General features: G+C 40.6%; 2 long non-coding RNA genes across 2 annotated transcripts; one reads left to right on the top strand and one right to left on the bottom strand.

The window, feature by feature from the left end:
* Positions 1 to 472: 472 nt before the first annotated feature.
* On the bottom strand, positions 473 to 9,192 carry LOC129050508 (uncharacterized). The gene is made up of 3 exons (XR_008514192.2): positions 8,742 to 9,192; positions 7,142 to 7,370; positions 473 to 5,584 (listed from the first exon to the last, which is right to left on the bottom strand). It is a non-coding gene; the product is annotated as an uncharacterized LOC129050508 (long non-coding RNA).
* LOC129050507 (uncharacterized) lies at positions 7,487 to 9,649 on the top strand. The gene is made up of 3 exons (XR_008514190.2): positions 7,487 to 7,580; positions 8,560 to 9,043; positions 9,427 to 9,649. It is a non-coding gene; the product is annotated as an uncharacterized LOC129050507 (long non-coding RNA).
* Positions 9,650 to 23,462: the final 13,813 nt, after the last annotated feature.

Raw genomic sequence — 23,462 nt, 5'->3', positions numbered from 1 at the left:
GAGCTCACAGTACGGTGACATGGACACTGCCCATCAAAAATAAGCTTTCTGGGTCAGGTGTGGTGGCTCACACCTGTAATCCCAGTACTTTGGGAGGCTGAGGCAGGAGGATTGCTCGAGCCTAGGAGTTCAAGATTGGTCTAGGCAACATGGCAAAACCCCATCTCTACAAAAAATAAAAAATTTGCTGGGCATGGTGGCACATGCCTGTAGTCCCAGCTACTTAGGAGGCTGAGGTGGGAGGATCGATTGAGCCAGGGAGTTTCAGGCAGCAGTGAGTCATGATCGTGCCTCTGCACTCCAGCCTGGGCAACAGAGCAAGACCCTGTCTCAAATAAATAAATAAATAAATAAATAAATAAATAAATAAAAAATAATAAAGGGCAGAACTCTTTCTGCCCTTCCCCCACCCCAACTCCTTCTTTTCTCTTGAGACACGAAGACCTGAGGACTCTCAGAGCCCTGGGTCTGAGCTCTGGGAGAGGGGGCAGTCTGGTTGACATAACCCCCCACCTCCCTGGGGCACTTTTCCTCAGCCAAAGCTGATTTTTTACCCGGAATATGCTCAATGTCACACTCATTCCCGGGACCCTTTCCGCACCTGTTCCCATTCTTCGGCTCCACAGGCAGAATTTTCTTTCTTTATGTTTTCTTTTTGTCTCGGTTCCCTCTGAGGCAGTTGTGAATGTCAATCAAAATAACTGCTATAAAATTTTAAAATAAGAAAATACCACTACACATCTATTAGAATAGCTGAAAAATTTTTAAAATGTAACTGAAATTATCAAGTGCTAGCTAGCATGCAAAGCAGCTCATACACTGCTGGTGGGAATGCAAAAACGGTTCAGCCACTTGGGAAGATAATTGGGAGTTCCTCACATAGTAAAACATACATTCATACTATAACCCATGAATTCTGCACTTAGGCCATTACCCAAGAAAAATAAAAATGTGCACACAAGAACCTTTATGCACATGTTTATAATCACCAAGAACTGGAAACAACCCAAATATCCATCAGCTAGTGAATGGATAAAAACACCACCACCACCACCAGGGGTGCATCGTATCCATACAATGGAACACCACTCAGCAATCTAAAGGATTGAGCTACTAATATGCACGACAGCCACATGGACAGAACCATAGATACATGATGCCAGGCCAGGCGTGGTGGCTCACACCTGTAATCCCAGCACTTTGGGAGGCCAAGGTGGGTGGATCACCTGAGGTCAGGAGTTTGAGACCAGCCTGGCCAATATGACAAAACCCCGTCTCTACTAAAAATACAAAAATTAGCCAGGAATAGTGGGGGATGCTTGTAATCCCAGCTACTTGGGAGGCTGAGGCAGGAGAATTGTTGAACCTGGGAGGCGGAGGTTGCAGTGAGCTGAGATCGCACCATTGCCTCCAAACTGGGCTCAGAGAGAGACTCCGTCTCAAAAAAAAGAAGAAGAAGAAGAAAGAAACGTGACACGAGTGACAGACAGGATCACCAATATTTTAGAAAGACAACCCAGGACACAGCCATGCCATGCCATGCCAGACCAATACAAAAGCCATAATACCATATATAATAAATAATTATACACGGGTGTGCCATTGCTTTTAAAATATTACCATAAAATATGGAAGATAGGTGCTTATTTGAAATTATATATTCTGATTTATTTACATTTCTGTTATATAAATGTTATTTAAACCAGATAATAGGACTAGCTAATAACAAGTAGTGACAATTAATAGTAAGACCAATTAAATATGTGTGAAAAAATAAAACAATATTTTTACACTGTTTTTATCCTCGTATATGGCAATTTGTTTTTAACTTTTTAAAAGTCCTTATTGAATATTTAAGGTTTATAGGCTATTTATTTTATATTATTAAGATATATAAACATAAGACTTCTAAAAAGGAAAACGTAACTATTCACAATAGCAAAGACATGGAATCAACCTAAATACCCATCAATGATAGACTGGCTAAAGAAAATGTGGCACATATAGACCATGGAATACTATGCAGCCATAAAAAGGAACAAGATCATGTCCTTTGCAGGGTCATGGATAATATTGGAAGCCATTATCCTCAGCAAACTAACACAGCAGCAGAAAACCAAACACTGCATGTTCTCGCTTATAAGTGGGAGCTGAATGATGCGAACACATGGAAACATCGGAGGAACAACACACAATGGGGCCTGTCAGAGGGTAGGGGGTGGGGGAAAGGAGAACATCAGGAAGAATAGCTAATAGATGCTGGGCTGGCTTAATACTGAGATGATGGGATGATCAGTTCAGCAAACCACCATGACAAATGTTCACCTGTGTAACAAACCTGAACATCCTGCACATGAACCCCTGAACTTAAAAGTTGCAAAAGAATTAAAAAAAAGGAAGGCAAAAAATTAAAAAGGAAAATGAAAATAGAATAGGAATGATGAAACAGGTATTTCATATATTTGATTTTTTAAAAATGTCAGTTTCCTTCTGTCCCATGCGACAGTAAGATGCCTTAATGTCAGTTTCCATCTGTCCCATGCTACAGTAAGATGCCTTTTATTCTTTCAGCTTCCTTTCCTAATAATATTTGTCTGAATTGCCTGTGGCGTTTAGGACACCCATCCTTTCTTTTATGCAATGATAAAACTGAATCAAGATAAGTATAACATTCACTTTGGCCTGTGGCTCTGCTCTTCTCAAGCCCACATTACACTGATTTCTAGTGTCAGTCTGATGTGATGACACAAGGCTAAATATCTTCTCAGCAATACTGTGTGAGAGCATGGAGTACCTAGGCTTTTATTTACTAGCAACAGCAGGTTTTTAGACTTGTAGGAATTAATTTCCATCTCTCCATAAATGTCCATCCCCTGTATCTATGGGCTTGTTTCGGTAGGCCAGCTGTTCGTCAATCAGTTCTTTTGCTTCCATAAATTAATCACACAGGCTATCGATATCTAAAATGTCTGTCATTCTAAAACACTTCAAAGCACATTGGATGTCATCATAAGGTAAGCCTCTTTTCTCTGGAAAAATGGTTTCAAAGCAGGGAGGTACTTTGAACTTGTGAAATTGAAGCTGGATTCCAAATAAGTTACAGTTTTAGTAAAGAAATTGAGAAAATCCTGTTTAACTTGGCTGTCCTTTCCTAGTGATAATTTTTTAAGTTTCAAAGCAGTCTTATTTCCAAGAAATGAGTCATTTGTTCACTAGATGAGTTTTTGTCACAACCTACACCTAAATGGAACGAGTTAGATGCACTTAGTTCATCCTTTTCTGTAGCTTTTTTAAAGATTATGAAACAGTCTTGGAGAAACGGCATATAAATTTCCATTTTACAGTAATCCTTTTCTCCGTTCTCATCCTCAATGTATTTCCAAAGTAGTGAAGGACATTCTTCTCATCCTACACTTTGAAAATATGATTTTATAGTAGGCCAACATGCTAACATCTTTTCTGCAAGACATCTTGTAGGCATGTCTAAGAAGGCTATCTCCTTCCACTTCCATAAAAATAAAAAATCTCATAAAGCGCCTCTGCATGCTTTGAGGAAACTGAAAAGTAACCAAAAATGTCATTATGAAACTGTCAATGTCACAGTTAGGCAAATCATACCTCTTTTTAGCAGTGTTATGTAAAAGGTACAGAGGGGTCAGGACGTTTAGCAGGAAAGTTTTAAAATTTCCTTTGGTAAGTTTATAGACTGAATGGAATTTTCCAATATTTACATTTGCACCATTTGCCAAATATGCAGATAGATGAGCAGAGTCTAGTTTGCATTTGAACACAATATCAACAATCTTTTGTTTTATATATTCTGTGATTTCATCACAATCTTCATAGAAGTCAGGAAAACAACTTGAAACTCCATTTTCCAAATAAAAAATACGTAAGAGCTAGGAAGAACATGTTTTTGTTGCCGTGGTTCCACACATTGCTTGATGGAGTTTAGAATGCATGCTTGTTGGAGTAGTTTTCAGAATCAGCTCTATACCATAAAGGGTCAACCCATCTGTTATCAAAATTTCCCCTTTTGTTCCCACTTGGGCCATTTCAGTTGCAACTTCTGAATCAGGAAACGTAACTTCACTCAGTTTCATACAGCATCAAGGAAAAAATATGATAACGAGAGTTTGTTTGTGTGATAAGCCCAGGTGAATTGAGTGGCTACTACTTTCAACTGGGCATTAGTGTCTTTTTGGAAGATGAGAAAACTTGAAAGATTGATTGATTGATTGATTGATTTAGAAGTACCTGTCCCCTCCTAGACTGGTGAGATTCAGATCTATATTAGTGAACAGCTCTCTCCTACCTCAGGCAGGGCTGCTGCACACAGCCCAGGAGGTACTCCCTGCACTGCAAGGACAACAGAAGAACATCTCTGGGGACAAAGCAACAGCATGTCACCTCCCCAAACTAGAGCCAGTTTTCAGGGTGACTTTTCTAGACTGATGCACAGCTGTTCAACTGTGTAGATGGAAAGGTGGGAGGTGATGCTGTAATCATTGTAACTGCTTCTGGGCCTGACACATGATGGAGAGAAGTTGGGGAGTGTTCTGCGCTGTGAGTGATCTGAGGATTTCACTAACATAACATCCTCAATTCTCTGCCCTGGGCAGGGAGGCAGGTAGAGTGAGCAGGTGCAGATCTTCGGGTGCAGCCAGCATTCATGGAAGAGGGAGCACGTCGCGTGTGCAGGTTGGATGCATCTTTGTCATCAGTTATCCAGGAGAAGGACAGTGCTCCATTTGGCACCCCAGGAACAAACAGGTGCTCTGTCAAACTAAGAAGGACCAGGCAGAGGTCAACTGGTTGAAAGAGATTCCCAGGAAAGACAGAGGGCTAGGCTATCGGGTCACGGGTTAGCCAGCAATAAGGCCAGTGGGAGGAGATAAGCGACCCTCGGCCTGCAGCCTGAGCATCAAAGAGCACACAAAGTGGAGGAAAATAGTCTTTTATTGTTGGATAATTACCTTGTTTCTAGCTTGTTGCTATTACAAACAGAAAAAAAGGAATAATCAGCTGAAAATGGATTCAAATTATATTTTTAGGTAAAGAAAAAAAGAAAAATCCATCAAAATTAAGAAAATCAGACCATTAAAATGCTTAAAGATGCATAAATGTTTGCAAAACCTCTCTATGGGGAATAAATTAATCAGATGGGGGAAACCAGTGATTGGGGATGTTCAGTGCTGGGGACATTCGTGTGTGCCCAGATTGCTTTGGATGAGTCTATTTTTTGCCATAGTGAGATGCTGGTTCTGTTGGGCAATGTCGTTTTCCCATGCCTCTCAGAGTGACAGATTCCAGAAAGCTGGCAGAGATGCAGGTTTGTCAGAGGACAGACATGAGATCCAGAAATAGGCCAGAGCCAGTCAAGAGTGATGAAAAGATAAACAAGGCCCAGCGAAGCTGCGGGGGATGGGGACTGGCCTCAGCAGCAGTGTCAGGGAAAGGGTGAACAGATTTTAGTAGACTCAGCTTCCTCAAGAGCAGCTGCAACCGGCAGATCAACTTCCTGCCTCAGTCAATAGGGTGGGCCAGGCTGCTGTAGAGACACGTCTGTATATCCAGTTGCAAGCTGGAGAAAGTAAATATGGAGAGAGCAAGGCAAGGGCTAGCAGAGAGCTCAAGCAACTAGCAATCATTTGTGCGTTTCCAACCCGTTATTTGAGCTTCATGTGACACTGTCATAGTTAACCATGTGAACACAATTACTGCCACTCAGTCACCAACTCCTGCAGGAGCAAGGACTTTTAGAGATCTGCTTCTAAATGATGTAACTCTCTCAGAAAAGTAACTTAACTGTTCCCACTCTGTGACTGCATTCATTTCCATGGCAGCAGGATGTGTTTCCAGAATCCCTGGCAGCTATAGCTGTGAACGGGGAGAACATAGCTCCTGGAGCAAGCAGAGGCCAGACACCAGCTCTCCCAGCTTCCTTCTCTGTCTCCTGAGTTCAGCATCTGTTCGTTCATTCATTCATTCATAAAACACATAAAGAAGTACCCACTATGCCTCAAGCACAGTCTAAGTTCTAGAGAAGAAAGGTGAATGAGCTCTATTCCTGACGGCAGTCAGGTTTCTGATATTGACTAAGTTTTCATCCCCAGAAAATGGTGACTATATTTTGTCAAATAAAAACAAATCCAGAATTAGAGAGGGAGGGAGAGGCTTTAATTAGAAAGACGATTGCAATATGGAGAACTCTCCCATCTCAGAAATCTGTGAGTGTCTCAAAATCAAACAGAAATAACTTTTTCTTTCACAGGGTAAAGAGAGGACAAGCAGAGGTAAGCAAACGTTTGGAAGGGGAGCTGGGCACACAAGGGGTGGGGTCTGGTGGGAATGTGCCTAGGAAAGACAGAGGGTCAGCCGATTCCTAGGAGGAGCTGATAAGGGGTCACAATCCATTTTCTGTTACGCTTGCTCAGGCTTGGAGGAAAGCAGACCTCAGAAGCCTGGAGGAAAGAGAGAAGCTGCCTAAACCTTGGCCAAGCCAAAGCAGAGGGTAAGAAACAGGCCACTGTGGACACCTGGTCAATCTCCAGCAACCGATGCTTTCGATGAGTGTCAGATGGGTGGCTGATGAGCACCGGGACTCAGCTGATGAGCTGCATTCCTCAACCATTTTCTAATAACCATCCGCTCACATGTCCACACACAGACAGACCCACAGGGCTCCTTTCCTGTGGTGATTTTGATTGCCTTACTCTATATTTTATCATTTTCTAGGCCACAAACAGTAGCTTCCTTCTGATGGGTAAAATTCAACCTAATTAATCCCGAAGCACACCCAATCGCCAAAGAAAGATGAAGAAACAGATATATTCCTTTGTTTCTTGAATAGAAAAGCCCGAAGAATGGAAATAGGATTTATAACTTCCTGACTGAAAGAGGAAAAATACCATAAATAAAACCTGACCTATCTAACAAAGGGCACAAAAGTGGGTGGGAGGCAAAAAAGCATGGCTGATAGAAAACTCAAAAGTGTCAGGAATCAACCCAAACATATCATTAAGTATAAGAAATTGTGAATAAGTTGTTATAAATTAAAGGAAAGACATTCAAATTGGGTTTTTGAAAATCCAGTTAGATGATTTACAAGTGTTCAGTTATCTATTGCTACATGACAAACCTCTCTAAAACTTAGTGGTTTAAGATGAAAATGATTGATCATTTTTCACAGTCCTGTAGGCTGGTATCTGTGTGGTTCTTCTGCTGATCTTGCTGGGAGCGCTCATGTGGTTGCTGTCAGCTGACAGCTCAGCCAGAGCTAGAGACTCCAGGATGTCCCCTGTGCATGTCTGGGGGTCGGTAATGGTCTTGACTGCGGCGCCTCAGTTCTCTTCCATGCGGTAGTTGTCCTATTGTAAAAATGACCATTTAGGAATACTCCTGCTGTCCACTGGGCTGACTCACAGGCATTGTGACATGAAAGGTCAGGGTCAAATGTTGTATCACAATATGAACTTGGGCTGGCATGGTGGCTCACATCTATAATCCCAGCACTTTGGGAGGCCAAGGTGGGAGGATCACTTGAGGCCAGGCGTTAAGAAACCAGCCTGGACAACATAGTAAGACCTCATCTCTATAAAAAATACAAAAATCAGGTAGGCGTGGTGGCGTGCACCTGTAGTCCTAGCTACTTGGAAGGCTGAGGCAGGAGGATTGCTTGAGACTGGGAGATCGAGGCTGCAGTCAGCTGTGTTCATGTCACTGTACTCCAGCCAGGGCAACAGAGCAAGAGCTTGTCTCAAAAACAAAACAAAACAAAAATGAACTTGTTCTAAGGCATTTGGCAATGAAGCAGCTGGGTAGTAGAGAAAAAACAAATTTTGAGACGTACAGACCCAAAAAGCTTGGCTAGGGAAAACCCTTCCCATTAGATATAGAAATTTGTGAGGAGAGTACTCAGTTCTCATTAAAGTTTAGTCAAAGCCAGCAGTCTCTCCTGTCAATAATATATTCAACATTGCAAAATAGACCAACACCTTCAAAATTCTAAGGGAGAATAATTTCAAACCTAGAATTCTACATCCAGCAAAACTATTAATTAATTGTCAGGGCACACTTTTTTTTTATTTTTGAGTGAGAATCACATGAAATCGAATTTATCAGAATCCCTATGTCTGTGGGACACAAAACTGCAATAGTATTATAACTTCAAGATCACCAATAATAAAAGACAAATTTTGATCAAACATGCTGAAGAAAAGACTGAATTGTCTTTTTATTTTTCTCCCTGGAAATTATTACAAACCATTACCATTAAGAAGAAGCACAGTGGCTTTGTACTATGTTAACTTGGCTAGGCTGAACTGTTTTTTTCAGAATTCCCTTTCTGGAATGTTTCCAAGTAGTGTGGCCACACGAGATTTTTTTATTTTTTTGAGATGGAGTCTCATCCTGTGGCTCAGGCTGGAGTGCAGGGCTTGATCTTGGCTCACTGCAGCCTCCGCCTCCCAGGTTCGAGCAATTCTTGTGCCTCAGCCTCCTGAGTAGCTGGGACTACAGGTGTGCATCACCATGCCTGGCTAATTTTTGTATTTTTAGCAGAGACGGGGTTTCGCCATGTTGGCCGGGCTGGTCTCAAACTCCTGACCTCAAGCAATCCACCCTCCTCGGCCTCCCAAGGTGTTGGGATTACAAGCGTGAGCCACCGTGCCCAGCCACAGAGACATTTTTGAAGGTGATTTGGAGGGTGGAAGACAGGCAGCAGCCATCTGGTTGCTTACCTGCTGGCTGACCTCTTGGGCATGGGGCAGCAGGTGGGCTTGTACCTCCTCCAGCTTCTCCTGATCCTCTTTCAAGTTTCTCTGACTCCTGGCCCAGGTGTGTGTTAAGCTCTGCGAGGGCACCAGCTTCTCCCACAAGACACCCACATCATCAAGGCTGGAGACAGTTCTGCTCTGTCCTTATGGGTTCCACCTCATGTTCTTGGACTCTAGCTTGTTCTTGCTCTCCCTGGAGTTTTATTTCCCTCTTCCTTTCCACCCTGCCTGCCCTGCAGACTTCAAACTCCAGCATCAGATGCAAGGTAACAACCTTACAAAGCATGCTTAGTCAGCTTCCACAATTGTGTAAGGTTGAAGCCCTACAGCAAATCCATTTAAAGAGAGGGGGAGAGAGAGAGAGAGAGAGATAGAGAGAGAGAGAAACATATCCTTCTAGCAGGATCTGCTTCTGCTTTTGATTGAAGGTCAACTGATACAAAGGTCTTCAGAGATACAACTAAAAGTTCAGGAGAAAATTATTATAAAGCAATGTCATGTAGTTTAATGTTAGACTACTTTCCTGGATTTTGTGGTTTGTGGTAATTGTCACCATTTTCAAAAACTACAGTTTGTTGTGATTTCTTTTCCCACATTTCTTTGATGTCTAATTTTCCATTTGTGATTCTGTATAATTGCATAATTTTAGGCCTCACACGATCAAGATCCTCTCCTGCTTCTCTAGAGAATGTGCTCCATCAAAAAGAGAGAATAAACCAAGAAGAGGAAGACAGAGGATCCGGAAACAGGGATGATGAGGCACGGAAGTCCCAAGATGACAGCTGTGCATCAGGCCTTCAGCAGGCAGGATGGGAGCAGAAGGATGGGGGGCTCTGGGAGTGTCTCCAAGAAAGAAAAAGAAACTGATCAAATATCTAATTTTTAAAATATGTTGAGGGGAAATTTATACTTCTGCAACAAATTTTAGGATATCGTAATAGAAACCAAGAAAATAAACAAATAAAAAAAAACAAAAAAAACAAAAAACAAGGTAATTATCAACCCCGGGAGAACAAAGATTGTATGAGAAAAGAAATAAAAACAGAATTCAGTACATGGATCAGCTGTGAACTGTGTTTGCATAATTATTACAATGTAAACATTGGAACAATCATTTCAGCAAAAGTTGCAATTTAATCATATTGGAAGGATGAAAGGAAAGTTGAGTGTGTGTGTGTCTTTGTGAAAGAACAAATTTATTCAACCTCCATAGGAAGTCAATAGGTAATACATAAAATTGAAAAAATAACAGGAAAGCATGTTATTTTTTAATATGGTAGGAAATAGCAGAAAAAACTGAAAAAGTTGAAAGTGGAAGGGAAAGCACTAGGAACTGGAATCAGGGATAAAGTATGGGACTGTTTTCTCATTATAAACCTTAGAGAATTATTAATTAAAAATGAATTCTAACACTAGAAAAAGATATATTAGGAATATATTTTTAAAAAGAAAGTGGGAGTGAGAATATTAATATTAGAAAAATAAATTCAGGACCAGGTGTGGTGGCTTAGGCCTGTAACCCCAGCACTTTGGGAGACTGAGGCGGGAGGATCACTTGAGTCTGGGAGTTCAAGACCAGCCTGGACAACATGGTGAAACCTCATCTCTACAAAAACCACAACAAAATTTAGCCAGGCATGGTGGTGCATGTCTGTACTCCTAACTACTTGAGAGGTTGAGGCAGGAGGATCAAATGAGCCTGTGAGGCAGAGGTTGTAGTGAGCCGAGATTGTGCCACTATACTCCAGCCTGGGTGACAGAGTGAGACCCTGTCTCAAAAAAAAAAAAGAAAAGAAAAAAGAGAAAGAAAGGAAGGAAAAAAGAGAAAGTCAAGGCAAAACATAATAAAGAGAACAAGAACAAGGAGGCTACTCATTAAAAGATAGGCTAGTTCACCAAGAAGATATAATAGGCACAAACATTCATGCATCTACTAATATAGCTTTGACAGAAATATAAAGAGAAAACAAATCTACAATCAAATTAGGAGATTTCTAATACACCTCTCAGAAGTCCACAGGTCAGATAGAAAATAAGTAAGGATATGAATGGTTTGATAAAAATTAAGCAACTTGATCTTAAAAGTAATCTAAAATATCTTACCCAATAATTGGAAAATACATATTCTCTTCAAGCACACATAAAATTTTCAAAAAAAATTAAACATGTACTAGCTCACAAAAGAAATCAATAAAACTCAAAAACAGAAGTCATACATGACACCTTCACAAACCACATGTAATAAAATTAGGGCTAAAAAAAAAAGAATACGCCAGGTGCAGTGGCTCACTCCTATAATCCCAGCACTTTGGGAGGCCGAGGCGGGTGGATCATGAGGTCAGGAGTTCGAGATCAGCCTAGCCAACAGAGTGAAACCCCGACTCTACTAGAAATACAAAAATTAGCTGGGCATGGTGGCACGCTCCTGTACTCCCAGCTACTTAGGAGGCTGAGGCAGGAGAATTGCTTGAACCCAGGAGGTGGAGGTTGCAGTGAGCCAAAATCACACCACTGCACTCCAGCCTGAGCAACAGAGCGAGACTCCGTCAAAAACAACAACAACAAAAACAAAACAAAACAAAAAAAGAATAGTCAAATAAAACAAGAGCAACAGCAACAACAAACACAAAATGATCCTGAAAAGTTTTAAATATGTATATAAATATTATTGGGTTAAAGAGATAATTCAAACAAGAATTACAAACTTTTCATTGTGGTAAAATATACACAACATAACATTTTCACCACTTTTAAGTGTACAGTTCAGTGGCATTACATTCATTCATATTGTAGTGTAATCATCCATCCATCCATCTCCAGAACTTTTTCATCATCATACTGAGATGCAAACTTTTACAAGAACACTTAAAACATTACATAGTAAAACTTGCAGTATTTATCCAAAACAATATGCAGAGAATCTATAACCAATGGATTCACCCAAAAGCAATAAATGCTTAAAAAATTAACTAAGATCTCAACTCAAAAAGCTAGAAAAAAGAAAAATAAATAAATCTAAAGAAAGTAGAAATAAAAATACTGGTAAAGATAAAAATCAGAAATTAATGAACTAGGATGGATGCAGTGGCTCACACCCATAATCCCAGCACTTTGGGAGGCTGAGGCGATTGGATCAATTGAGGTCAGGAGTTCAAGACCAGCCTGGCCAACAGGGTGAAACCCCATCTCTACTAAAAATACAAAAATTAGCTGGATGTAGAGGTGCACCTGTAATCCTAGGTACTTGGGAGGCTGAATGAGGCAGGAGAATCGCTTGAACCTGGGAGGCGGAGGTTGCAGTGAGCCGCGATTGTGCCACTGCACTCCAGCCTGGGTGACCGAGCAAGACTAGTCTCAAAAATAAAAAAAATAAAAAAAAAAATTTAATGAACTAGACAGAAAAAGACGTAGAGTTGATTAATAAAAATAAAAGTTAGGTGTTTTTTGAAAAGGACACAGCCTGGGAATCTTAACAGAAAAAAAGAGAGGAGACATAAAAAACAACATTAGGAGCGATAATGAGGACATGATCATGTGAATAAATAAAAATAAGGATTGGTTATAAAAATAACATTTAAAACATCTAGCTTGGTGTGGTGCCTCTCACTTGTAATCCCAGCACTTTGGGAGGCCAAAGTGGGAGGATAACTTGAGCCCAGGAGTTCGAGACCAGCCTGGTCTCAACATAGTGAGACCCTGTGTCAAATAAAATAAAATAAAATAAAATAAAATAATTCACCTAGAGAATCCCAAGGAAAATACTAAAAATTCTTAAAACCAATAGTTCAGCAAGGTTGCAGATATAAGATCAACACAAAAATCATCACTTTTTATATACTAATAATGAACACCCCCAAAGAAATTGGGACATAACAATTTTTTTTTCTTTTTTTTTTTGAGACGGAGCGTCGCTCTGTCTCCCAGGCTGGAGTGCAGTGGCGTAATCACGGCTCACTGCAAGCTCTGCCTCCCAGGTTCATGCCATTCTCCTGCCTCAGCCTCCTGAGTAGCTGGGACTAAAGGCACCCGCCACCATGCCCGGCTAATTTTTTTGGTATTTTTAGTAGAGACGGGGTTTCACTGTGTTAGCCAGGATGGTCTCGATCTCCTGACCTCGTGATCCACCCACCTCGGCCTCCCAAAGTGCTGGGATTACAGGCGTGAGTCACCGCGCCCGGCCAAACATGACAAAATTCATACAGGATCTGCAAGTTGAAAATTACAAAATGCTGATTAAAAAAGTCAAAGACAACCTAAAGAAGTAGAGAGACAATATGATGTGCTCACGGATTAAAAGGTTCAACATTGTAAAAATGTTTATGGGTTTAATGCAATGTCTTTGTCTTTCTTTTGTAAACATAGATTTGCTTATTCTAAAATTTATATGGAAAGACATAGCCCCTAGAATAACTAAAACAATCTTACAAAAAAAAAAAAAAAAGTGGGTGGAACCACTCTACCTGATATTAAGTCCTACTATGTGGTTACAATAATCAACACAGTGTGTTATTGGTGGAGGCACAGATACAAAAATCAATGGAATTGAATAGAGAACCCAGAAATAGACCCACCCAAATATGTCCAACTGATTTTTTAACAAAGGTGCAATAGCAATTCAACAAAGGAAGGATAGTCTTAACAAATGGTGCTGGAAAGATTGGACATCCACAGACAATGGGTTCATCTAAACCTCACACCTTATACAAAAATTAACTGAAAAAGTATAACTTGCAACTATAAAACTTTTAGACAAAAACATAGGGGAAAATCTTCAGGATCTGGGACTAGGCAAAGAGTTCTTAGACTTGACGTCAAATGTATGATCCATAAAAGGAAAACTTGATAAATTTGACCTCATCAAAAAGTTTTTTAAAGTCTTCCTCTGTGAAAGACCCTGCTGAGGATGAAAATACAGGCTACAGAATAGAAGAAAATATTTGCAAATCACATATCCAGCAAAGGACTAGTATCTAGAATGTATAAAGAACTCTCGACCAGGCACAGTGACTCATGCCTGTAATCCAGCACTCTGTGGGGGCTGAAGCGGGCAGATCACCTGAGGTCAGGAGTTCAAGATCAGCCTGACCAATATGGTGAAACCCCGACTCTACTAAAAATACAAAATTAGCCAGGTGTGGTGGCGTGCACCTGTAATCCCAGCTACTCAGGAGACTGAGGCAGGAGAACTGCTTGAACCTGGGAGGTGGAGGTTGCAGTGAGCTGAGATCATGCCATTGCACTCCAGCCTGGGCAACAAGAGTGAAAAAAAAAAAAAAAAAGAGAATATATAAAGAACTCTCTAGTATCTAGAATACATAAAGAACTCTCAAAAATCAACGGTAAAAAAATCCCCCAAACCTGAGAATATGTTAGGTTACATGGCAAAAGAGAATTCAGGCTTCAGACAGAATTAAAGTTGTTATTCAGCTGGCTTTAAAACGGGGAAATTTTCCTGGCTTATCTGGGCGGACTCAATGTGATCACTAGGATCCTTAAAAGTGGAAGAGGGACACAGCAAAGAGAGTCAGACAAAGAGATGTGATGACAGAAGCCGAGTCTGGAGTGCAAGGGGAAAAACAATGCATACATATATGGTCACCTCACTGATAACAAAGGTGCTAAGGTCTTACTTATAGTGGGGGAAAAGATAATCTTTTCAATAAAAGGTGTTAGGTCAACTGGATATTCACATGGGAAAAAAATGAATCTTGACCCCACCTCACTCCTTATACAAAAGTAACTTCTACATGCATTGTAGATCTAAATAAAAAAGGTAAAATAATAATGTTTTTTACAAGAAATCATAGGAGAATATTTTCATCATCTTGGGGTGGGCAAAGATTTCTTAAATATGGTCCCAAAGAGTTCTAACCATAAAGAAAAAATTGATAAATTGGAGCACATTATAACTAAAAACAGCTCTTCATAAAAAGACACTACAAAAAGTGTGAAAAGAGAAGCCAAAGAGAGAGGGAAGACATTCTGTACAGAAAGCTCATACCCAGAATATATGAAGAATTTCTACAAATCAATAAGAAAAAGACAACCCAATGAAAAAGAGAGAAAGACAGTTTACATAAGAGGATTTTCAAATGGACAGGAAACAACAGTATTCAACTTAATTAATTGTCAGGGTAATGCCAATTAAAAACACAATGCAATACCACTACACACCCAACAGAATGTCTAAAACCAAAAACAGACAATACTGAGTTTGATGAGGAGTCTCACGGCTGGTGCAAGTGTAAATTGGTACATGTTGAAAAACTATTTGGCAGTATCTACCAAAGCTGAGCATATGACAAGACTTCAAACCATTTGTGGAAAAATGGAATTAAAAGATAAAAATAAGAAATATAAACTTTATTTCTCAACATAAGCACCATGAAATTCTAGACACTTTTGTAACTGATGATACCAGCTATTTAGTCCACCCCTAAAGAACTGAGGGTCCTGGGAATTTAACCATGTTGATGCTGTCTTTTAAATATTGTTAACTAAATAAAAATGGGTGTTTTTAAATATTTTTCTTAAGGTTAGGAAACAAAAAGAAGTCAGAAGGAGCCAAATCAGAACTGTAAGGTGGATGGCTAATGATTTCCCATTGAAACTCTTGCAAATTGCCCACTTTGATGAGGGGAATGAGCAGGAGCACTGTGGTGGAGAACAACTCTCTAGTGAGGCTTTCCTGGGCATTTTTCTGCCAAAGCTTTGGCCAACTTTCTCAAAACACTCTCATAATAAGCAGATGTCATTATTCTTTGGCCCTCCAGAAAGTCACCAAGCAAAATGCCTTGAGCATCCCAAAAATCTGTTGCCATTGTCTGGACTGCTTCCACCTCTTGGTAGCCATTGCTTTGATTGTGCTTTGTCTTCAGGATGGTACTGGTAAAGCCATGTTTCATCTCCTGTTGCAATTCTTTGAAGAAATGCAACAGGGATCTTAATCCCACTTGTTTAAAATTTCCATTGAAAGCTCTGCTCTTGTCTGCAGCTGATCTAGGAGCAATGGTTTCAGTACCCATTGAGTAGAAAGTTTGCTCAACTTTAATTTTTCAGTAAGAAGTGTATAAGCTGAACCAGTTGATATGTCTACGGCATTGGATAGTTTTTGTGCTATTGTCAGTCCTCTTCAATTAGGGAACAAACAAGATTAATTTTTGGCCAGCACAGTGACTCATGCCTGTAATCCTAGCATCTTGGGAGGCTGAGGCAGATGGATCGCTTGACACCAGGAAGTTGAGACCAGCCTGGGAAACATGGTGAAATCCCACCTCTACTAAAAATACAAAAAATTAGCCAGGCATGGTGGCATGCACCGGCAGTCCCAGCTACTTGGAGGCTGAGGTAGAAGGATCACCTGAGCTCGGGAAGTCGAGGGAGCAGTGAGCTGAGATCACATCATTGCACTCCAGCCTGGACAATACGAGTGAGACCCTGTCTCAAAAAAAAAAAAAGATTTTTTTCTTCAAAAATTGACATGGATGGTCTGCTGCTGTGGGCTCAATATATTCTTATTCCTTCTTAAGAAAAGTTATCCATTTGTAAACTGCTGATTTCTTTGGGGCATTGTCTCCATAAGCTTTTCCTAAGGTATCAATGATTTCATCATTCTTCCACCCAAGCTTCACCATAAATTTGATTTTCGTTCTTGCTTTGATTTTAGCAGAACTCATGTTGCTGTGATGGAGGCTCTTTTCAAACTCATATCTTATCCTTCTTAAAGCTTCAAACTAGATCCTGTTCAGACATGTTATAACAAGTTAGTACAAGTTAGTGAAAACATTTTGAAATCATGGTTAGTTTTTTCATAATATGCATTTTTCATGTCCATTTCGAAGACTCCTGGAATATATGAGGTTCCAATACAGGCAAAACTAATCTATGATATTAGAAGTCAGGAGAGTGGGGATGGAGGAGTGACTCCGAGGGAGCATGAAGACGCTGCAGGAGTGCTGGTAATTTTCTTTTCTTGATATGGGTACTGGTCATAAGAGGTATTTTCTCTTTATGAAAGTACTTTCCTGAATGTGTGTTAGACTTCAACAAAAATTTAACCAAAAAGGTATACACCTTATGACATGGCCTCAAAAAAAAAATGTAGTTCTGCAATATGAGCAGAATTACAAGAAATAATTGACAAGTCTGAAATCATAAGAGATTTTTAACATGCCTCTCTCAGAAATTAATAAAACAAGCAAACAAAAAATTAAGTGAGGAAATAGAAAATATGTAATCAATAAAATTAACAAGCCTTATCTAATTAAAATATAAAAATCATAACCCAATAATTCAAGAATAAATATTCTTTTCAAACTTATATAAACATTTACAAAAAATTGACTACATCCTATTCCTCCAAGCAAGTTTTAATAATTACCATAATCAGCATCACCCAGTCTGTATTCTGACAACGATGTAATGCAAGTGGTATCAAAAACAAAAGTGTCAGAAAAAAAACCACATACATTTGAAAATGTAAAAGCCCATGTCTAAATAATTCATGAGTCAAGGAACAAATCTCATGGAAATAAAATATTTAAAACTAAATGGCAATGTAAACACTACCTATCAAAACTTGGGGAATGCTGTTAAAGCAGTACTTAGGAGGACATTAATAGCTGTAAATGCATACATTAAAATGAAGTTTAAAAATTCATGAATTCAGAATTGAACTCAAAAGGTAAACACTGAGAGGTGCATTGGTCTGAGTCAAACGGAGCCTGTGCCTTATTCCATTGCAGTGGCACCAGAGAGAAAATGATGATGTTGGTACCAAGGGGATCTGGGGCAGCTTCACAAAAGGGTTCCATGCTCCAGTGTGGCGTTCATGAAAGCAGCAAAGGACCTCCGCGAGAGGACCCAGAGGGAGCTGAGTCATGCCTGCAGACCTCCTAGACTCTACCCTAGGAAGCACCACCTTCAGGCTGGAGAGCTGCACCACAGGCTAGCTCTTCATACAGACAGTGTGGAGTGATGGCTCCCCTGGATTTACAGTTACATCTTGCCCTAGGAACACCCAACAGGAGTGGCATTGCCAGTTCTGCAGTGAGACTGTACCTAGTGACCATCTGACTTGCCCCATGTGACGTCCCCTCTCACAATATCCCAGGACCACTGCAGCTCGAGATGAACAGGAAGAGAGCCCTAGACACCGGGTGGGATGTGGATGATGGGGATAACACCCTTCCTGTGCACTTGGGGAGACTGAACTGAACCAGGTGGAAGCTCTTTGAGTCAGGGTGATGTTAATGGCTCTGCTGTATATTTCCATACACAGACATGCATGTTTATAAGTACCTGTGAAAATGGTCTGAAAAGATACATGGTACCAGGTGGGGTGTGGTGGCTCACACCTGTAATCCCAGCCCTTTGGGAGGCCGAGGCGAGCGCATCATCTGAGGTTGGGAGTTCGAGACCAGCTGGCCAACATGGAGAAAACCCGTCTCTACTAAAAATACAAAAAATTAGCTGGGCTTGGTGGCGCATGCCTGTAATCCCAGCTACTCAGGAGGCTGAGACAGGAGGATCGCTTGAACCCGGGGGGCGGAGGTTGCAGTGAGCCGAGAGAGCGCGATTGCACTCCAGCCTGGGCGAGAGAGCGAAATTCCATCTCAAAAAAAAAAAAAAAAAAGATACATAGTACCCTAGTAAGAGTGGTTACCACTGGGGAGAGCTCTAGGATTGCAGGCAATGATCAAAGAGAGTTTCAGTTTATCAGTATTTAATTATCTTAGGACAAGAATGCATTCATATGTTACTCTTGTAATTTAATAAAATTTATTTTAGAAAGAAACTAGAAGTTAACATAAAATGTTACTACAGTATTTTTTGGATGAGGGAATTATAAATAATAAATGGTTTTTTCTATACACTTCTATATTTTTCAATTTCCTATAACAACACTAGCAATAGAACTTTCCATTAGGATGGAAATTTTCTATAGCTTTGCTGTCCAAATAAACAATTGCTGTTAGCAATGTGTCGAGTACTTAAAATGTGGCTAGTGGGATTGAGGAATGAGTTTTAAAATTTATTTCACCTTAATTAAAAGTAAAATGTAAATAACCACATGTGGCTAGTGGCTAGTATTGGACAGTGCTGTTCAATAAGGAGCACGTATTACTTTGGTGCCTTATTTCCAAGAGTTATTTTTCCATTTTTAAAAACTGAGGTATAATAAGGGCTGGGCATGGTGGCTCATGCCTGTAATCTCAGCACTTTGGTAGGCCGAGGCAGTTGGATCACCTGAGGTCAGGGGTTTGAGACCAGCCTGACTAACATGGCGAAAGCCCGTCTCTACTAAACATACAAAAATTAGCCGGGTGTGGTGGCAGGTGCCTGTAATCCCAGCTACTCAGGAGGCTGAGGCAGGAGAATGACTTGAACCAGGGAGCTGGAGGTTGCAGTGAGCCGAGATCACACCATTGCACTCCAGCCTGGGCGACAAGAATGAAATTCCATCTCACACACACACACACACACACACACAAACACATAAACTGAGGTATAACAAATTCAATAAAGTATACAACTCAAGTGTGTAGCTAATGGATTTCTACATATGCATACACCCATGTAGCCACCATCCAGATCAAGGTATAGAACATTTCTAGCATCTCAGAAGGCTCCCTTGAGCCCTCTCCTAATCCCAGTTAGTACCTTCCAACTTTTTCCACCAAAAATTAGTCTTGCCTGTATGTGAACTTCCTTTAAATTAAATCACTCATTCCATAATCTTTTGTGTCTTCCTTCTTTCAGTCACCGTGATGACATCCATGTTGTGTGTAGCTGCAGTTTGTTCTTCATTGCTCTGTAGTATTCCAGGGTATGAATATACTACAGGTTACTTCCTCCATTCTACTGTTGAATATTTAGGTTGTTTCCAATTTGGGGCTATTACAAATAAAACTGCTATGAACATCATTACACTTGCATCCACCAAAGGACTCTTCTGTCTTTTGATGGATGTAAACATTCATTTCTATTGGGTATATACCCAAGAGTAAGATTACCGAGTCAGACGTATGTGTATCTTTAATGTTCCCAGATTGCCAAATAATTCTCCAAAGTGGCTATACCCATTTACATTCCCAACAGCAACCAAAGACAATTCTAGTTGAAGCATGCATTACTTTTATTTTTATTTTTGTTTCTTTTCTTTCTTTCTTTTCTTTTTTTTTTTTTTTTTTGAGACAGAGTCTTTTTCTGTTCCCAGGTTGGAATGCAGTGACGTGATCTCGGCTCACTGCAATCTCCGACTCCTGGGTTCACGCAATTCTCCTGCCTCAACCTCCGGAGTAGCTAGGATTACAGGCGCATGTCACTACACCTGACTAATTTTTTTGTATTTTTAGTAGAGACAGGGTTTCGCCATGTTGGCCAAGCTGGTCTCAAACTCCTGATCACAAGTGACCTGCCCGCCTTGGCCTCCCAAAGTGCTGGGATTATAGGCATGAGCCACTGCGCCCAGCCTGCATTACTTTTATAATCAGAAAAAAAAAAATGCTATTTTGAGAAATAACAGAAACAGCAAGAGAAATCCTTTTTCTAGACAAACTCTGTAATCAGCAGCAAATTTAACCATATAGAAAATATATTATTCTATACTTCACTGGTTTGTAGAGGCTTCAGGAGGAGGTTTGGCTTGGCGACTAAGAGCTCTGGCATTGGAGTCAGATAACAAAAGGACAAACTTCAGCCCTGCAAATTGCCAGCTGTGTGATCTTCAACAAACTACTAACCCTCTGTGCTCTTTGGTTTCTTTGCCTGTAAATTAGAATAATAATATTACCTCAGAGGATCACTATAAGGAATGACAAAATAATGCTTGTAAGATCCACAGTATGTGCCTGAAATATAGTAAGAGTTCAATAAATGTTAGCTACTATTGGTATTATTAGTATTTACACTAACATTAGGTGATGACTATTAGCATTCTTAGTCTAGATGTGTGACAAGCCTAGATTATTAAGAAGCATTTGATAATTAATTCTCCATTCCCATTCTCTCCCCATTTCGACACTGATCAATTCTTATGAAGTTCCTCGGTAATTTATATAATCATAGAAATTTTTCTCTCAAATGGTTGGATGCCTTGAATGGCTTTTAGACTCAATTTAAGAAACAGTTTGTAAATGTTGCTGGGAGAAAATGCATTTAATTTGCCAAAACCAAATTAACTCCGAATACACAAGGGAATACATATAAGCAGTAAACAGTTGATAAAAATATAAACACTTTTTCTCTCCTTGTTCCATGTGGACTTAAACTTAATTATTAAACTTACATTCACATGTCCAAACAAAGCACACACAATTAGTGCAATTTTCAAAATCATACTGTCTTTAAATCACATAAATTACTTATTTAACCATGGAATGATACAAATGATACAAATCCAACTAATTTAACCCAACAAGTTGGTTTTGTTTTTGTGCCCATCATGGGGTTTTGGATGGCTTTTTAAAAAATCCATATCAAGTCTCATTAGGAATACTTGTCATATTTTGAACAAAATGTTAATATTGTAAAACATTTTAAAATTTAATCTATTCTATATGCCAGTCACAGTAGATCTTTCATTTTCAATATAATGTTATTCTCTATTGAGTCCTAAGGCAAAATCTTATCATTGAACAGATAGGTGTGAGTGGCTACATTTCAAATGCAATCAATTAATTGACACATTACAATTGAAATGGCTCCACTTGCTTCCTCCCAACTGCCAGCAGAATTTCTCTTGTCTATACCTTTATGTTGGTATAAAGTAAAGGTATTTGTTAGGTCAGACTTAGCAATTTATAGCCTCAACAAGGGGCCTTTCTTATGTCCTGGTACTAGGGCTTGGCTGTCTGCAGAGTACAGGCTTGGATTTCTGCAGAGAAAGATCCCCCAGTTTTCCTTGCTCTGTGCTTACATAGTCATGGTCCTTTCTTTGCAGGCGACGCCTCCTGTTGTGCAGACAGCAGGTCCCTTTTTCCCTATGGAGTGTCTCATAACTGGGGCTCTGTTAACAAATGTGGAGCAGGGTAGTCATAGCAAGATGCCACTCCTTTCCCTCTACCTACCAAAACGTATTCCCCTGAGATCCAGGAGGAAAAACTGAGATGACCACCAGGGAGTCACAGGCCATGTATGTACTGACAACGAATCTTTGGAGATGTTAGCTTTAGTTGTGGTTGTTATTTGGATGTCATGGGTGGAGGGCTGAATTCCAGACACAAGATCTGGGACCAGAGGACCCTACCCCAGCTGCTTCTTTCTCAAAGAAGCCCTGCCTTCCTTTGTTCTTTTATATTAATGGACTTTAATGATCTTCAAGATGGTTCTCATTTCAGCTGATCTTTAGGAAACATTTGGGGGGAGGAGGCACTCCTTTCAAATAACCTTTCTTTAGACAGGTTTCTGATCCGATTCAAGGCCACATCCTGGCCATCTGGTTTCTGTAGCTCAGAGAATTACTGCTCCTGATAAATTGCTCTGAGTTCTGAGGCTACTGCTGTCATATTGCATTCTCTGACCATTTTCCAGGTCTCTGAAGACACACACACACACACACACTCCTCAAGCCGTTAGACTCCATTCCCGTGTAGTATCCAAATAAGTTTTACAGCAAGACACACTGGAGAGAGTGAAGCTAGCACAGCACATGAAGCATACCGGAAAGGCTCAAAAAAGTTGCATTGAATGGAAAGCCTTGGAGCCAGGAAGAGAGGGTCAGAGGTGGAGATTACACTCCACACCTGGTAGGTTCTCCCAGAGAACTTGCCAGCGGCAATCAGGCCTGAGGGGTGGAACCCAGGCAGAGACACATTTTAAACTGCTAAACAACTGATTCCCTGGAAAGGGGGAGTGGAATGTGAGCTCCCCATCTCTGGATAAGTATAAGCCAAAGTTTTACAACCACCTGATGGGGACACTGTGAAAAAGAATTCAACCTCAAATTGGTAGTTGAATTGGAACAACTCAAAAAAGAACAGAGAGGAATGAGGGAGAGGAAATGAAAGGAAGACATTTTATTTTAATGTAATTAAATAAGTTAAATTAATTACATTTAAAAAGAGGTAGGAAGGAAGGCCAGAGGCTGAGGACCATTCTGTGCATTGGCCAAACCTTTGGACAGAAACTAGAGCGTTCCTGAGAGGGCTGGGATTTCAATGGGCAGTTGGCAGAGTGTCCCAGCACCCTGATCCTTGGCCTCCAACACCTATTCATTCCCTCCTGTGGATGGAGCCTCTGGGCCTGGCCATGCCCAGAAGGCACAAGGTCTAGCTGAGTAGTGTTTGCTCATCCATTAGGATGCGTGGCCCTGGACAAAGAGGGGCAGAGCTTTCAGCTCCTCTCCACCTGCCCTAGTGGCACTCAGGGGGCCCAAGAGGGTCTCGAGGAGGCCCCCAATTCTTAGGACGGGGAGGGAAAGGAAGGGGCCTGTCTTCCCACAAGAGACCCATGACCAGATGATTGAGTTGCACCAAAACTGCAGAGCACTCACTGGCCCAGCCAGGCCTGTTCCCAGAAGCAATCACGTGGCTGGATTCCTAAATAGGCCCTAGGAATTGGGCCAGTCCTTGCCCCCTGCTCACAGGTAGGATTTGCAGGTAGAACAAAACAGGCGTCTTCCTAAAAGATAATATTCTTGAGTTGTGTCCCAGGCAGTGGGGTGGACTGCAGTGTTGGGCTGTG

The sequence above is a fragment of the Pongo abelii genome, chromosome 16, assembly GCF_028885655.2.
Source record: "Pongo abelii isolate AG06213 chromosome 16, NHGRI_mPonAbe1-v2.0_pri, whole genome shotgun sequence".
Classification (NCBI taxonomy): domain Eukaryota; kingdom Metazoa; phylum Chordata; class Mammalia; order Primates; family Hominidae; genus Pongo; species Pongo abelii.
Note: the sequence above shows the minus strand (reverse complement) of the source record. Positions and strands in the feature narration are given on the sequence as shown.